General features: G+C 38.6%; 1 long non-coding RNA gene across 2 annotated transcripts in view; it reads right to left on the bottom strand.

Annotated features, from left to right (window-relative positions):
* LOC138988998 (uncharacterized) overlaps positions 1 to 16,762 on the bottom strand; it is a 176,541-nt gene that overhangs the window by 136,207 nt on the left and 23,572 nt on the right. For both annotated transcript variants that reach the window (XR_011465250.1, XR_011465249.1), the window contains exon 3: positions 815 to 912. This is a non-coding gene — a long non-coding RNA (uncharacterized lncRNA). The remainder of the gene's footprint in view (positions 1 to 814; positions 913 to 16,762) is intronic.

The following is a 16,762-nucleotide window of genomic DNA, read 5'->3' on the forward strand; positions in this document are numbered from 1 at the left end:
AATGGCAACCCATTCCAGTGTTCTTGCCTACAGAGTCCTGTGGACGGAGGAGCCTGGTGGGCTGCTGTCTATGGGGTTGCACAGAGTCGGACACGACTGAAGTGACTTAGCATGCATGCATGCATTGGAGAAGGAAATGACAACCCACTCCAGTGTTCTTGCCTGGAGAATCCCAGGGACGGAGGAGTCTGGTGGGCTGCCATCTATGGGGTTGCACAGAGTCAGACACAACTGAAGCGACTTAGCAGCAGCAGCAGCAACTAAACCACCACCACTGGCATCTTTTTGTCAATCAAATCATAGTTGTATAGAGCTCAGTATCCCAGGCACTCATTTTTGCTCACTCTTTCTAGTGTGCGTGCACACACACACACACACACACACACACACACACACACACACACGTTGTATTAGCTCAGGTTGCTTCATCAGCATACCACAGACCGGGTAGCTTAAAAACAGAAATTACTTTTCTCACAGTCTGGAGGCTAGAAGTCCAAGCTCAGGTGTCAGCAGTGTGGGCTTCTAGTGAGAGCTCTCTTTCAGCTCACAGATGAGGCCTCTCATAGTGCCCTTATTATCTTATGGCCTTTATTTCTGTGTGCATGTGGGTCTCTGGTGTCTCCTCCTCTTCTCTAAGGGCACCAGTCCCATCAGGTTAGAGATATAACTTTATGGCTTAATTAAACTTAATTACCTCCTTAAAAATCTCATCTCCAAATACAGCCACATTGGGGATTAGGCTTCAGCATTTGCATATTGGCAGGGACATGAGCCAGTCCATATCACACTTCCATACACACACACAAAGTACCTTGGTGTGCTGTGGTGCGAAATCACCATTGACTCCAGCCACGGCAGAGAGGTCAGTGAAGCCCCGGTGCTCCAGGAATACATTTCAATATGATCTCCCTGCATAAATTACCAAAGATTTCCTTTCAGAACTAGAAAGAGACATATCTTGAAATCCCTGGATCACACAATATTCATGAACCACCTATTTACTTTTAAAGAGGATTTCTGAATGTTGCTTTGGCTCATGATTGTATGAAAGCTTTCTTAAGACAACTTGGGGGCTTTCATGTGTAACTGTTACTACCACAAATTGCCACTTAAGGTCTTAACTTGTATCATCTGTTCCTTAGGAATTACTTTCATCATAATTATAATATCTACATAGAGCCAATGCAAAATAAATTGTACTGACTCTCAGGGGTTTGGGGTCAAAATCAATGCAATTTTATCTTGCTATTGACTAATTAAAAAGAGGATTGAAGGGTTAATGCCTTTAAAGAATTCAGTTTAATAATTTTCCAGTGTGGAACCATGAGAATATGTGCCTAGCGAACCAACATCTGAGCACAGCATGAGATAAAGAATTTAAGCAAGGAGGAGATAAGTTTTATCAATCTAATGTTACAAGCCTTCTGGATGAAAATGCCCTTTTGACATAATAACATCTCCCCAGATGAAAATTTCTTCTCAGACAGAAAAATGAATGCTATTTCATTAAAAGTGGCATGTCTGACTCGGAGATTTATGTAAACTGCATTGGAAATGAGCTGTACCCCTATTTCTGAGATATATTAATTGTGACAAATACAAAACGGTCATTTATGGCTTTTAACCAGCTAAAATGAGAAAAAGGAAAACTGTGGAATATTTGCAAATCACTTCAAACTCACTTGTGAAATGAGTCATTCAAATATTCAGCTTATCAGTGAAAGTCCTGAAGTTGATGGCATTTGGCTCACTGAATGTGGTAAACAAAGACATTTTAACATGTTGCTGAAGTACACTTTTTCTCTGACTCAGTTAATCTTTTAGAGTTAACAATTATAAAATATAAACAAGACTATCTCTGCAGGTAAATTATTTTGTAAACTATGTATGCATAAACAAAATTCCACAATCCTTATAATCCACCCATCTATTCATTTACTCGCCTCTCATATAACTTTGAGTATTTTAATAATTTTGATAATTCAAAAAAAAATTTCTCCCATCAGATAATTTAACTTGAAGCAAAGATATAATGGATAGTCGGCAAGAGAGAAAATAAAAAGATAAGCAAAGGCAAGATTTACCATGCTCTCCAGTATTCTTGCCTGGAAAATTCCATGGACAGAGGAGCCCAGCAGGCTACAGTCCTCGGGGTCACAAAGAGTCAGACACAACTGAGCCTGCACGCATACACTAAATAACCAAGTTGTTTAGACATTACCCCAAGGGCAGTGGGAAGCCACTGAAATACATTAAGCAACAGGGAGCTACAATCAGAAATCACACTTATGAAAACTCACCCTGGGTGCTCTGTGGACTGGGAGGGAGCAAGAGTGGAATGGCAGACCACACAGGTCCACTGTCGTCTGATACAGCTGGGATAAGTGTGACAGGAGATAGGAAGAGAATTGGACAGAATTTAGAAGCAGAATCCAGAGGACTCGGTAGGGGTTAAATGCATTGGGTGACTCAGAAGAGTCAAAAGTAGATTAAAGTGAATACTTTTGACTCAGAGTCAAAAGTAGATTAAATCGGGAAAAAAATGCACTTCCTCCATTTTAGCAGGAAAAAAGTAGGAAAAAGTCATGACGGAGGTGGTTACTTTGTAGTTATGGTACAAAATCGTGAGACCTCTCTTGGTTACTTCAGATACATTTATCTGAGGGAGGCAAGATCTTCTCTGAGGAGAGACGAGAGGGAGAGAGGTTGGAAGTTTAGGATGGAGAATCAAGGAGATTCAAATCACAGAAAACTAGAATGAGTGCTAGGTAGACGCAAGGGTCCAACGAAGTTAAAGATGAGACTAAAACACTCAAAATAAAATAGAGGGACTTCCCTGGTGGCCCAGTGATTAAGACTCTACCTGTCAAGGTAGGTGACACAGGTTCAATCCCTAGTCTGAGAAGATCCTTGTGCCACAGGGCAACTAAGCCCATATACTGCACCCACTGAAACCCAGCCCTAGAGCCATCACAGCGGGAAGCCAGAGCACCCGAACTAGAGAACAGCCCCCACTTATCACAACTAGAGAAAGCCCAGCAGAGCAACAAAGGCCCAAGACAGCCATTAATTAATTGAATGAATAGTTTATAGAGGTAAAAGGTAAAATAAGTAGGGTCAATATATGTAATGTGAATACAAAAAAAAGGAGGTGAGGAAGAAAATAGCCCCATCACCTGTGCACAGCCCAACACCCAAAAATCCTGGACAATGGTCGGATGTGCATTTCAAGTTAAATCCCCACCTTTTATGACACAATAGAAAACATGGAAAAGATAATAAATCAAGCAGTAACAGTAGAATTGCATTATTTAATAAATGGAGGCAACTGGAAATTTTAAAACTGAAGCCATCAAAGGGTATTTCTGTGGAGATTAGAAGTGGAGAGGATGTATGTGTTACAACCCTTTAAAAAGTTTTTTTTTTATCATATATTTGTTTTACTTTGATAAAAATAACAAAGCAACCAAAAGCTAAAAGTAAGAATGAAGTGGGGATGTAAACTGATACAACCACTATGGAAAACAATACGGAGGTTTCTCAAAAACTAAAACAGAGCCCCCACGTGACCCAACAATCCAACTACTGGGCATATACCTTGCTGCTGCTGCTGCTGCTGCTAAGTCGCTTCAGTCGTGTCCGACTCTGTGCGATCCCATAGACGGCAGCCCACCAGGCTCCCACATCCCTGGGACTCTCCAGGCAAGAACACTGGAGTGGGTTGCCATTTCCTCCTCCAATACATGAGGAAACCATAATTCAAAATGACACATGTATCCCAATGTTAACTGCAGCACTATTTACACTAGCAAGGACATGGAAACAGCCTAAATATCCATCAACAGATGAATGCATAAAGAAGTTGTGAGATATATATACACACACAATGGAATATTACTCAGCCATAAAAAGGAATGAAATTGGGTCATTTGCAGTGATGTGGATGAACCAGAGTCTCTCATACAAATGAAGTCCAAAAGAGAAAAACAAATATCATATATTAACACGTGTGTGTATGTGATATATATATGGAATCTTCCCTGGCGGCTTAGTCCATAAAGAGTCCACCTGCAATGCAGGAGATCTGGGTTCGATCCCTGGGCTGAGAAGATAACCTGGAAGAGGGCATGGCAACGCACTCCAGTATTCTTGCCTGGAGAATCCCATGGACGGAGAAGCCTGGCAGGCAGCAGTCCATAGGGTCACAAAGAGTCAGACACGACTGGGCAAATAAGCACAGCATACAGCACATGGAATCTAAAAAAAAGGTACTGATGAGCCTATTTGCAGGGCAGGAATAGAGATGAAGACTTGTGGACACAATGTGAGGGGTGGGAAGGAAAGGGTGGGGCAAACTGAGAGGGTAGTATCGCTATACCTACACTACCATGCATAAAACTGATAGGTGGTGGGAAGGTGCTACATAGCACCGGAGCTCAGCCTGGTGGTCTGTGATGACCTAGAGGGGTAGGATGGGAGGGCGAGAGGGAGGCTAAGAGGGAGGAGATATATGTATACATACAGCTGATTTACATTATTGTACAGCAGAAAATAACACATTGTAAAGCAATTATACTGCAATTTAAAAATATTTTTTTAATGAGAGAGAAAAAAAAAAAAGAACAAGCAAATGTCTGAGCACTTATCACTCAGCTTCCAAACTGTGCTTTCTAGGAACAACAAGAAGCTTATCAATTTTTCTCAAGAAGATTAGGACCACTTATTACATAATGAGAAAATAAAATAATATTATGAACTTAATAGTGAGTTCTAACATTAGTAACCTCAGGCTCTCATGTTTTGAAAAGCCTATATGATGATTTTGTGTTTTCTTCTCTAGGTCATGGACTCATTTATACTTATTAAAACAAAAAGATAAATGGGAATTGGAATTGGGAAGCATGGATCATTAGAGACTGCCAAGAAAAATCCAAATGCTAATGTAGGAGAGAAAGTCATATTAAAGAGAGAAAGAATATGCCATACAAATGACTATGAAAAATGACATTTAAGAAATTATTGTTCTTAGGAAAAAAAACATTTTAGTATTTTTGCCAGTTAAACCTGTCTTTTTTCCTGCAACTGTGTAGCCAATGATTTATAACAATGACTTAGGGTCACTGATAATGGTCTTTATATTATGAACCATGTATTACTTTCCTGTGGAAGAGTAACAAATTACCGCAAACTGGGTGGCTTAAAACAAAGATTCTTCTCCCACAGTTCTCGGGAGGATTGTCAGAAACCAAGGCGTCAGGAGGGTGGTGCTCCCTCTGGAGGCTGTAGGGGATCATCTGCTCACGTTTGCCTGTTCCAGCTTCTGCTGGTTGCCAGCACTGCTTGGCTTGTGTCTGCATCACTCTAATCTATCGCCACGGTTATACTGCCTTCTCTTCTGAGGCTTGGCTTGTGTCTGGATCACTCTAATCTCTGTCTCTATGATTATACTGCCTTCTCTTCTGGTGCTTGGCTTGTATCTGCCTCACCCTAATCTCTGTCTCTCCATGGTTACACTGCCTTCTATTCTGGGTGAATGTCAATGCTCTCCCTGCCTTTCTCTTACAAGGACATGGGAACTATTGATCCAGCGTATATCCAATGGCATTTAAGGCCTACCTGGATAATCAAGCTAGATTTAGAAAAGGTGGAGGAACCAGAGATCAAATTCCCAACATCCGTTGGATCATTGAAAAAGCAAGAGAGTTCCAGAAATACATCTATTTCTGCTTTATTGACTATGCCAAAGCCTTTGACTGTGTGGATCACAACAAATGTGTGGAAAATTCTTCAAGAGATGGGAATACCAGACCACCTGAGCTGCCTCTTGAGAAATCTGTATGCAGGTCAGGAAGCAACAGTTAGAACAGGACATGGAACAACAGACTGGTTCCAAATAGGGAAAGGAGTACATCAAGGCTATATATCGTCACCTAGCTTATTTAACTTATATGCAGAGTACATCATGAGAAATGCTGGGCTGGAGGAAGCACAAGCTGGAATCAAGATTGCCAGGAGAAATATCAATAACCTCAGACATGCAGATGACACCACCCTTATGGCAAAAAGCGAAGAAGAACTAAAGAGCCTCTTGATGAAAGTGAAAGAGGAGAGTGAAAAAGTTGGCTTGAGGCTCAACATTCAGAAAACTAAGATCATGGCATCTGGTCCCAGCACTTTATGGAAAATAAATGGGGAAACAGTGGAAACAGTGACAGACTTTATTGTCTTGGGCTCCAAAATCACTGCAGATGGTGACTGCAGCCATGAAATTAAAAGATGCTTGCTCCTTGGACAAAAAGTTATGAACAGCCTAGACAGCATATTAAAAAACAGACATTACTTTGCCAACAAAGGTCTGTCTAGTCAAAGCTATGGTTTTTCCAGTAGTCACATATGGATGTGAGAGTTGGACTATAAAGAAAGCTAAGTGCCGAAGAACTGATGCTTTTAAACTGTGGTGTTGGAGAAGACTCTTGAGAGTCCCTTGGACTGCAAGGAGATCCAACCAGTCTATATAAAGAAAATCAGCCCTGAATATTCATTGGAAGGACTGATGCTGAAGCTGAAACTCCAATATTTTGGCCACCTGATGGGAACTGACACATTTGAAAAGACCCTGATGCTGGGAAAGATTGAAATGGGAGGAGAAGGGGACGAAAGAGGATGAGACAGTTGTGTGGCATCACCGACTCAATGGACATGAGTTTGCATAAACTCCGAGAGTTGGTGATAGACAGAGAAGCCTGGCATGCTGCAGTCCATGGGGTCGCAAAGAGTCAGACACAACTGAGTGACTGAACTGAACTGAACTGAACTGGATAATCAAGGATAACTTTCCCATCTCAAGATCCTTAGTTTAGTCACATCTGCAAAAAAAAGAAAAAAACCTTTTTCCAAATTAGGTAATATTTATCCGTTACAGGAATTAGGACCACCATTCAACCCACTACCAAATAATTAAACAAATTTATTCACAATGATACATTTGCTGGCTTATATTTAAAATGTATAATAAAAATCCAGCTTTACCCCAATGCCAATGAACTATAAGTAGCTGTTTCTTTAGAATTTTTTCTCCTAATGCATACATTAAAGAATTGAGCTGTATTTGTTTTGATGGCAGAAGTAAAGGCAGATTTGCTGTAATAACTCATACTACAACAAATACTGAATAAGAGGCTTTTGCCTGGAATTTAATATCCACATCATTTGTTGCTCTGGTTAATTTCAAAACTGCTGAATAAACTGAATTAATGCAGAAATGGACCATCTTATTTGGATGCTATTCCTGATGCGCAAGGAACTCCTTATATTTTAGGCAGTTGTGGGCACTTTTTTATTACAGAATATTTAATCATAATGTTGATCCTCTTCAATACATAATTATAAATGAGATGAAATTTACTGAAAATGTATTTTGGAAAGAATTGAGTGTTCTCATGATGCAAAGAAATCAAGAAAAATTATATATATAAGGTAGAACCAAGACTCAAAGAAAACATACTTGCAAATGTTAAATTTTGAGAAAGCAGATATACACTATTAGAGATGCTGTTATGCTGAATAATTATGATATTGATTTTCCTACATTTTAAAAATAATCTTTATATACAAAAAATCATATATAACATTGCTGAAATATGGAAAACAATAAAGAGAACGTACTGTCTAATTGCCTGTTACCTTAGCACATAAACATTTCACCATTTTTATGCATGCACATAAAATTTAAATAGCATTGGGTTATGCTATGAACACTTCTGTTCTCTAACAAGTTTGCATCGTGTGACATTCTGTGCTGAGAATTTCTTCATAACGCTAACTATACAGCATGGTTCACAGTTTGGATATGCAAAATTAAGTCTCCTCTTTTACTGTACTTTTTGAAAATTTGAAATTTGTTTTGCTATTCAAAAATGATCTTCAGTGGTCATTCTTGCATGACAATTCCTGTGCCTGTTTATTATTATTTCCTAGATTAAAAGGCCCAATTACGAGGCCAAAAGTGAGGGATGTTTTTGTATTAATTGCCAAACCACATTCTAGAAAAGTTGTACCCATTAATGCTTTCATATGAAGTCTATGACAACAGTTTACAGCAAAAAGGTAAAGCTTGATACTATTTCTATTTTTAATCTTTACAAATTTTAGAAGTGAAATGACATCTTAATTTATATTTATTTACTAATGATGTGGAACATTTGTTTTATATTTATTTCTTGGCCATTGATATTCCATTTTTATTAATTGTATTAATATTATTATGATTTGAAATAATTTTCTTCTAAGTTGTTCAGGTATTTTTTTTTAACTTTACAATATTGTATTGGTTTTGCCATATATCAACATGAATCTGCCACATGTATACACGTGTTCCCCATCCTGAACCCTCCATTTTGTATCAGGGCTCACCAAGTGGATAGGGCTTCCTCTGCCTGAAAATGCAGGAGATGGAGGAGACACAAATCTGACCCCTGTGTCCAGAAGATCTCCGGGAGGAGGAAATGGCAATCCATCCCAGTATTCTTGCCTGGAGGATCCCATAGACAGAGGAGCTCGTGGGCTACAGTCCATGGGGTCACAAAGAATCAGATATGACTGAGCAACTGAGTATACACACACACATCAGCTGGAAGAATATCTTCCACTTTACTAGATAGTGTCAAACTCTTTTGTTTTCTTTTTTTTGTTTAAATTTATTTATTTTAATTAGAGGCTAATTACTTTACAATATTGTATTGGTTTTGCCATACATCAACATGATTCCACCATGGGTGTACACGTGTTCCCAATCCTGAACCCCCTCCCACCTCCCTCCCCATACCATCCCTCTGGATCATCTCAGTGCACCAGCCCCAAGCTTCCTGTATCCTGCATTGAACCTGGACTGGCGATTCATTTCTTATATGATATTATACACGTTTCAATGCCATTCTCCCAAATCATCCCCCACCTCACTCTCCCACAGAGTCCAAAGACTGTTCTTTTGTTTTCTAAAAAGTTTCATATTCTCACCCAAACTTGATGTTTTCAGACTTTTCTATTGGATTGGCTCTCTTTTTCTCATTTTTTATATTTATATTATTAGATTTACATGTTATTTATCCAATGGGTAACTTTATATTTTTAAGATACTTCCTTTATTGCTGGTATGTGGAAATACAATTGGTTATTTTACACTTAGTTTATATCTCTAATTTTGTCAAAGTCCCTTATTAATTCAAATAATGCTTCTGATATTTTGAATTGTCTACATACACAAGAGTGACTTTAATTCTTCTCTCCAGTCTTTCAATCTCTCAAGTATTTATTCATCCATTCATTCTTTATTTCTTTCTCTGACCACATAATCCTGGTTAGGATGTCCAGGTAAATGAAGAAAAGTGGCATTACTGGGTACCCTTGACTATTTTCAGCATCTGAGAAAAGTCTTAACTGTTTCATCCTTAATAATGATGTTCCCTTAAAGTCCTTTGTGCTACAATCTGAACACGTTTTTTCAGACTTAAACTGTAGTTCACTAATTCCCTCTTTCGTTGTGTCTACTCTGATGCTTAACCCCTGCTGAGTTTCTAAATCCAAATATATATTTTTTTTTATTTCTAAAAGATTAGTTGTGTTCATTAAAATATTCTTGGTTACTTTTGAATGGTCTCTTTTTCCTTACATATATTCTTGGTTCCATTTATTTTTTCTTCTTTAAATACACCAAATATACTAATCTAAAATCCTATACGTGATACTTAGTACCACCAGTCTCTGTGGATAAATCAGGTATTTGTTGTTTCCAATGCTCTCATGCATGGTGACTTACTTTCTCATATATTTTAAGATGTCTGATTGTAAGTTGATTTTCCTCTGGAAAATTTTGTGGAATTCTTTGATGCCTAAATTTAAAGCTTTCCTCCAGATGATGTATACATCTGTTTTTATCAGATGTCTTCAGCACTACCAATGAAATCCAAATTTAAACATTTTCAGGCTTCCTTCTTCAGGTTTTCTTTGGGCTAAGATAATTGTAAGAGTTTTATTCCCACTCATATGACAACTGCCTTGAGATTATAAAGAATCAAGAGATACATGTTTATGTACAACTGAATCATTTAGCTGTACACCTAAAACAGACACAACTTGGCTAATCAACTATAGTCCAATATAAAATAAACATTAAATTTTTTTAAAAAAAATTTTTTAAAGAATCAGGAAAGTCTTTTTCACTTTCTTCCAAAAAACAAAGTTGAAGAAAGCAAATGTTTTATATGTTTTTCTTTTATAATTTTTCCCCTTCGGGGTTTCATCTCTTGAATTTCTGGCTTTATATATTTGTTATCATCATTAAAATCATTATATATGATTCTCAGAGTTCTTACTAATCAAAATAAGGTTGCCTTCAGCAAAGTTTGTTGTTCAGACTTCTCTTCACTGAGTTTGATAAAACTATTCACACGTAGTGTCCCAAACAATGCATTTTACTATAAAGGACTGATTATTTGATTTAATTATTTTTAGAATTTTAATAGTTTTATACTTAGAATTTTAAGAATTTAGTATTAGTTTTGTAGAACTTTAAGATCTTGAAAAGCTTTATAACAAGGAATAATAACAGATAAATGAATATGGTTGCATAGTAATAGATATTTTGAATTAATGTATCTTAGATGATGTATCCTATATACAAAATTTTCTATTCTAATTCTCCATGTAAATAAATCATTCATGAGAGTATAAATCATCATATAAGGAGGATTACAATTATCTTCTTGTCTTAAAAGACACTTATGAGCCAATTGATGCCACCAATGTTACTAAATTGCATAATGATTATTTGGAGCTTCCCGGGTGGCTCTAGTCATAAAGAACCCACCCGCCTGCTGATGCAGGACACATAAGAGACACTGGCTTGATCTCTAGGTTAAGGAGGAAATGGCAACCCACTCCAGTATTCTTGCCTGGAGAATCCCACGGACAGAGAAGCCTGGTGGGCTACAGCCCATAGGGTTGCACAGAGTTGGATGCAACTGAAGTGACTTAGCACACACGCATAATAATTATCGTAATTATTATACATTAAAAACTTAGAAAAATTATATTTTTCATATTAGATATGTTATTAGACTATGTAATCTTCTCTAATAATTCCTGTCTTCAACTATTAAGCCTCAACACTTCCATAATTTACCAAATACTTTTAAAAGGAACACTAACAGATGAACTTAGTTCTCAGCATTAAGAACAAGATAAAGATTCATAATAAACGGATGAATAAATAACCTTAGATTAAAATGCTCTAATGATTGTCATCCAATATTAAGCTTACTAAGTTCAATTGAAATGGGAAACAAATGGATCCTGATATAGATATTATTTTAATACACTTTATATTTTCTTTTATCTCAAAGTCAGTCAGAAAAATCATCACCTTTGGTTGCTGCTCACATTATTTTTGTCTACCACGAACACTGACATAGTGTAGTTCTACAAATAGAAATGCCTCAGATTTTTCATGTTACAATACATATTTAAATTAATATTTTTCTTTAACTTACAATAAATGTTATTCAATAAAATATGAGGCATCCAGCATTATACTTTACACTAGGCGATGCTTTCTCATACTTAATAACCATACATACAAGCAAGATAATCCAATAAATAAGACATAATAATTCAAATATGAAAAAATATGCCATCCTCTCACATAATTAATATTGCTGGATGGCTCTTTCTTGAGATTTTAGTAGAAAGGACAATGACATGATTCACATATTTAAGAGGGTAATTAAACTGCCACATGTTCAAATCAAATTTAAGACAAAACTGATTAAAAGTGATAATTTCCAGCAAAGCTGACTGATTGGCTTAATGCCGAATGCACTGAAATACTCAGAAAGGCAAGGAAAAGGATGGTGCATTTTTTCCCTATTGCTACTGCAGCACTTTATCACTGTAAGCCATTATCATGGCTTAAAACAATCCAAAATTGTTGTCTTATGACTTTGGAGTTCAGAAATCTGGCATAGGTCTGACAAGGCTACAGTTAAATTGTTTTGTTTATTTCTGTCTGCACAGTGCCCACCTCAGTTCATTGACCCTAAAAGGAGATGACTAAATGAAGGAACCAATGAACTATAAGCCTGGAAGATACTGTGAATCATGCGAAAACCAAGGATCAAAGGTTCTGATGCCATCTGTCTTGGCTAAAAAGCAGGCTGTTCTAGAAGAAACAAGAAACCAGAGAACGAACCATTTGAAATCAGAACTGAGAGACATGAGTTGAGTGATTTCACACACACATTCTCAGCAGCATTCCTGAGCCAGTCATAAGGCAGCTTCATCTAACAGGAGGCTAGGGAGCAGAAGGTTAACCACAAAATATCACAGAACGCTCTTTCAGACTCGTCAGGCTTGATAGGTGTTGCCCCCATGTGAATCCAGCCTCTTTGCTTGAGGCACATCTTGCTTCTTAGAATATCGAGATAGCCAAGGGTACACAGTACCCTTAACAAACGATGTCGTTTTCTCTTACGTGTGGAAACTCTGAAGCATTTCCAGACAGCTGGTGCTTTCTGCTAGGAAGCATGACTTTCTTGCCATGAAAATAGTAAAGCATTAGGACGGCATTTGGAGGGGTGACTAGACCAAAGCACTGACAGCTAATCAGTTAATAGACCAAATGACCAGGGTCCTGTATAGAAACGGCACTGTGGTGTCACGATTAAATTTAAAGATTAGTGTTGTCCGCACTTATTTTATTGGAAATAAATGAGGATGATATACTGTAGCAGAGGCTACAAAGAAATTTGTATGGGAAGTTGAAGTTGTGCTAGAGCTCTTTGGGTGGCAAGAATATCAATGCACTTACACTGTGCAGCCAGCAAGTGAACTGGATTATTTTCTTAGCAGAAGTTTTTAAAATCACACTTGATTTACTGTCATCTGAAGCAATATCTGGGTAAATGTAAGCATGATTTTACTGGATTTTTTTTTTCTCTTTAGGGAAGACACAGCAAGGACCTAACAGAAGCAGAAGAGATTAAGAAGAGGTGGCAAGAATACACAGAAGAACTGTACCAAAAAGGTCTTAATGACTCAAATGACCATGATAGTGTTATCACTCACCTAGAGCCAGACATCCTGGAATATGAAGTCAAGTGGGCCTCAGGAAGTATTACCACGAACAAAGCTAGTGGAGATGATAGAATTCCAGCTAAGGTATTTCAAATCCTAAAAGATAATGCTGTTAAAGTGCTGCACTCAATATGCCACCAAATTTGGAAACCTCAGCAGTGGCCACAGGACTGGAAAAGATCAGTTTTTATTCCAATTCCAAAGAAGGGCAGTGCCAGAGAATATTCAAACTACTGTACAATTGCACTCATTTCACATGCTAGCAAGTTGATACTCAAAATCCTTCAAGCTAGACTTCAGCAGTACATGAACTGAGAACTTCCAGATGTACAAGCTGGATTTAGAAAAGGCAGAGGAACCAGAGATCAAATTGCCAGCATTCACCGGATCATAGAGAAAGCAAGGGAATTCCAGAAAAACATCCACTTCTGCTTTGTTGACTATGCTAAAGCCTTTGACTATGTGGATCACAGCAAACTGAAAAACTCTTAAAGAGATGGGAATATCAGACCACCTTACCTGTCTCTTGAAAAACCTGTATGAAGGTCAAGAATAAACAGAACCAGACATGGAACAATGGACTGGTTCAAAGTTGGGTAAGTACACAAGGCTGTATATTGTCACCCTGCTTATTTAACCTATACATCATGCGAAATGCTGGGCTGGATGAAGCACAAGCTGGAGTCAAGATGGCTGGAAGAAATATCAACATCCTCAGATATGCAGATGATACCACTCTAATGGCAGAAAGTAAAGAGGAACTAAAGAGCCTCTTAATGAGGGTGGAAGAAGAGAGTGAATAGAAGGGGAAAAAGTGGAAAGAGTGACAGATTTTATTTTCATGGGCTCCAAAATCACTGCAAACAGCGACTGCAGCCACGAAATTAAAAGATGTTTGTTCCTTGGAAGGAAAGCTATCACAAACCTAGACAACGTATTAAAAAGCAGGAACATCACTTTTCCAACAAAGGTCTGTATAGTCAAAGCTAGTTTTTCCAGTGGTCATGCACAGATGTGAAAGTTAGACTATAAAGAAGGATGAGCACCGAAGAATTGACACTTTTCAGTTATGGTGTTGGAGAAGACTCTTGAGAGTCCCTTGGACTGCAAGGAGATCAAACCAGTCAATCCTATAGGAAATCAATCCTGAATATTCATTAGAAGGACTGATGCTGAAGCTGAAGCTCCAATACTTTGGCCACCTGATGCAAAGAGCTGACTCATTGGAAAAGATTCTGATGCTGAGAAAGATGAAGGCAAAAGGAGAAGGGGGCAGCAGAAAATGAGATGATTAGATAGTATCACTGATTCCATGGACATGAATCTGAGCAAACTCCAGGAGATAGTGGAGGACGAGGAGCCTGGCGTGCTACAGTCCATGGGGTCACAAAGTCTCAGACACTACTTAATGACTGAACAACAACAGCCACAAGGGAAGACAGGGTTAACAGAGCTACAGTAAAATTTTAGTGAACTCTCAATGCACGATGCTTGGTAGTAACAATAATCATCATTTTATATCTTCTTGGAAACATTTAAAAAGTTTTACACTAATAGGCCACTAAAAATTAATGGAGTATATCAGAACATATAAATACATCATTTTAACTAACAGTTGCTCCAAATTTTAGGATCAGCTTGAATAGTAGATTTTTTAAAATACACTCACATTTCACATGAATGTCAATGTATTATAGAAGAAAGAACGTGGTCTTTTGAAACAAATGGGCTTTGGCAAAGCCTCACTATTGCTGCTCTCCAGCTAGATGAGCTTAGGCGAGCATTTTGACATGTCTCGTTTCTAACTACATTGTTTGTAAAAGGGGAATATTATACCTGCCTTGTGAAATGTTTTGAGAATTACAAGATATAACAGATGGAAAGTACTAAACACAATGACTGGTCATAGCGGGTCCATTTTACATGTCAATTCCCTCTCATTTGAACAGGGACAGACATACCATCCTATGGCAGCATCTTCTCTCTGACTGTAAAGTGAAGTGAAATCGTTCAGTCATGTCCGACTCTTTGCGACCCCATGGACTGCAGCCTGCCAGGCTCCTCTGTCCATGGGATTTTCCAGGCAAGAACACTGGAGTGGGGTGCCATTTCCTTCTCCAGGGGATCTTCCCAACCCAAGGATCGAACCCGGGTCTCCCGCATTGTAGGCAGATGCTTTTACTGTCTGAGCCACCAGGGAAGTCTCTGACTGTACCCCTCCTCAAAGTCCATTTTCATCCCCTCATCCTAAGACCTTAATGACCCACCTTATCAGCAGTGGGTCATTCCTTTTATCTACATATTGTCTACCTCTCAACTGAAAATAACAATTAAGGGACAGAATACACGGACCCAGGCACCTCAGGATGACATGGGGGAGAACCAGAAAGGAAGAGCACAGAGAGGGATGAAGAGTCAGCAATGTCAAGGTCAAGTTGCTTCTCAATAGAAGTCTTCCCGATGCTATCCCACCAGTGAGTGAATCCTGCTGTTACCTCTCCATGGCAAAGGGAGTTTCTTCTTCAAACACTTTCTTCCTGGGACTTCCCTGGTGGCCCAGTGGATAAGAATCCACCTGACAATGCAGCGGACATGGGCTCAGTCCCTGGTGTGGGAAGATACCACATGCCGAGGAGCAACTAAGCCCGAGCACTTGAGGGCCCCTGGGCCATGACTCCTGAGCCTGTGTGCTGCAACTGCTGAAGCCCGCCTGCTCTACAGCCTGTGCCCCACAGCAAAAGAAGCTGCTGCAATGAGAATCCTGAGCACCGCAACTAGAGAGTTGCACTAGAGAAAGCAACTTGTACTAGAGAAAGCAACACCCCACTCGCCGCAGCTAGAGAAAGCCTGGACGCAGCAACAAAGACCAAGCACAGCCCAAAATAATTACTTACTTAGAATTTTTTATTCCTGAAATATAGGACTCTGCTATATGTTTCCTACAGGTCCATTTCCTCATGCTATACCCACAGGGTTCCCTTGGTTCTTCCCACCCACCCCTCACAATTCTGAATTCCAAAAGATTTCTTGATGTGTTTCTACATCACATTGAAATAGCAGTGTATTTTAGCACACTCCAAAGCAAATTTTGATTAACTGTTACAGCTGTTTTCTCCCAAACCACTCCTAGAAACCTTTAAACTTATGTCTTAGCCAATTTGCTTGTTGGCTGCTTCATTAAAAATGCTGAGGGCACCTACTGTGCTATCCCCATATTTCCCTATCTAGATGGATCTTTTCAACTCTTCACATCTCTGGGAAAGAAGCTGACTTACTTATGCTGCCTTTGAGTCCCAGCTCCTATTGTTTACACTATGTGATAGCCTCACAGCTATGATTATAATCACTTGCAGTGATTATAGCAAGTGCCAATAAAGGCTTGGTGCATGCATGAGTCAACACAAAAGGAGGTGTTACTACTGATTGATTGATCTGTTTATATTCCTTTTGTTGTGACTGACTTTCAAAGCAAGGATTAAAATAGAAAGACAGCTGAACCAAGGAGTGGGTATTTCTTCCTTACAGTTCATAGAGATAACCTTTGGGACTTTGAGGGATAAACAGTGCCCTACCAGACATTCTCAGTCTGAAAAATTCAGGCTTGGGATTGGATTGAAGGGAATTCTCCTTG

Source organism: Bos mutus, chromosome 8, assembly GCF_027580195.1.
Source record: "Bos mutus isolate GX-2022 chromosome 8, NWIPB_WYAK_1.1, whole genome shotgun sequence".
Lineage (NCBI taxonomy): Eukaryota > Metazoa > Chordata > Mammalia > Artiodactyla > Bovidae > Bos > Bos mutus.